This window comes from Triticum urartu, chromosome 3A (assembly GCF_056163025.1).
Source record: "Triticum urartu cultivar PI428250 chromosome 3A, HENAU_Tu73, whole genome shotgun sequence".
Lineage (NCBI taxonomy): Eukaryota > Viridiplantae > Streptophyta > Magnoliopsida > Poales > Poaceae > Triticum > Triticum urartu.
The window spans coordinates 66,831,506-66,833,431 of NC_141875.1; positions in this window are offsets into that span (position 1 = coordinate 66,831,506).

Consider the following 1,926-nt stretch of genomic DNA (forward strand, 5'->3'; position numbering starts at 1 on the left):
GGGGGGCACCGCACACCGCTCAACAATGTCAACTTGTGTGTTCTAGGGTGCCCCCTGCCCCCGTAGATAAAGGAGCAAGGGGGAGGCCGGCCGGCCCTAGGTCGTGCCAAGGAGGGGAGGAATCCTCTTCCTAGTAGGAGTAGGATTCCTCCTTTCCTAGTCCTACTAGGAAGGGGAAGGAAGGAGTGGGAGAGAGGAAGGAAATGAAGGAAATATGCCCTAGAGGCAATAATAAATTTGTTATTTATATTTCCTTATATCATGATAAATGTTTATTATTCATGCTAGAATTGTATTAACCGGAAACTTAGTACATGTGTGAATACATAGACAAACAGAGTGTCCCTAGTATGCCTCTACTTGACTAGCTCGTTAATCAAAGATGGTTAAGTTTCCTAGCCATGGACATGTGTTGTCATTTGATGGACGGGATCACATCATTAGAGAATGATGTGATGGACAAGACCCATCCGTTAGCTTAGCATAATGAACGTTCAGTTTTATTGCTACTGCTTTCTTCATGACTTATACATGTTCCTCTGACTATGAGATTATGCAACTCCCGAATACCGGAGGAACACCTTGTGAGCTATAAACCGTTACAAAGTAACTAGGTGATTATAAAGATGCTCTACAAGTGTCTCCAATGGTGTTTGTTGAGTTGGCATAGATCGAGATTAGGATTTTTCACTCTGTCTATCGGAGAGGTATCTCTAGGCCCTCTCGGTAATGCACATCACTATAAGCCTTGCAAGCAATGTGACTAATGAGTTAGTTGCAGGATGATGCATTACGGAACGATTAAAGAGACTTGCTGGTAACGAGATTGAACTACGTATTGAGATACCGACGATCGAATCTCGGGCAAGTAACATACCGATGACAAAGGGAACAACGTATGTTGTTATGCGGTTTGACCAATAAAGATCTTCGTAGAAAATGTAGGGACCAATATGAGCATCCAGGTTCTGCTATTGGTTATTGATCGGAGATGAGTCTTGGTCATGTCTACATAGTTCTCGAACCCGTAGGGTCCGCACGCTTAACGTTCTATGAAGATTTGTGTTATGAGTTATGTGATTTGATGACCGAAGTTTGTTCGGAGTCCCAGATGAGATCGGGGACATGACGAGGAGTCTTGAAATGGTCGAGACGTAAAGATCGATATATTAGAAGGCTATATTCGGATATCAGAAAGGTTCCGAGTGATTTGGGTATCTTTCGGAGTACCGGAGAGTTATGGGAATTCGTATTGGGCCTTAATGGGCCATACGGGAAAGGAGGGAAAGGCCTCAAGGGTGGTCGCGCCCCTTCCCCATGGACTGGTCCGAATTGGACTAGGGAAAGGGGGCGCCCCCTTCGTTCCTTCTCATTCTCCCTTCCCTTTTTCCTATTCCATGTGGGAGGTGGAATCCTACTAGGACTAGGGAGTCCTAGTAGGACTCCACACTTTGGGAGCGCCCTATGAGGGTCGGCCTCCTCCTTTCTCCATCCTTTATATACGTGGCCAGGGGGCACCCCATAGACACACAAGTTGATCATTAATATCTTAGCCATGTGCGGTGCCCCCTCCACCATAATCCACCTCGGTCATATCATCGTAGTGCTTAGGCGAAGCCCTGTGTCGGTCGCTTCATCGTCACCGTCATCACATATGTTCAGATCACATATGCTGACGAAGCTCTCCCTCGACACTCAGCTGGATCAAGAGTTCATGGGACATCATCGAGCCGAACGTGTGCAGATCGCGGAGGTGCCGTACTTTCGGTACTAGGATCGGTCGGATCGTGAAGACGTACAACTACATCAACCGCGTTGTCATAATGCTTCCGCTTACGGTCTACGAGGGTACGTGGACAAGACTCTTCCCCTCTCATAGCTATGCATCACCATGATAGATCTTGAGTGTGCGTTGGAATTTTTTTG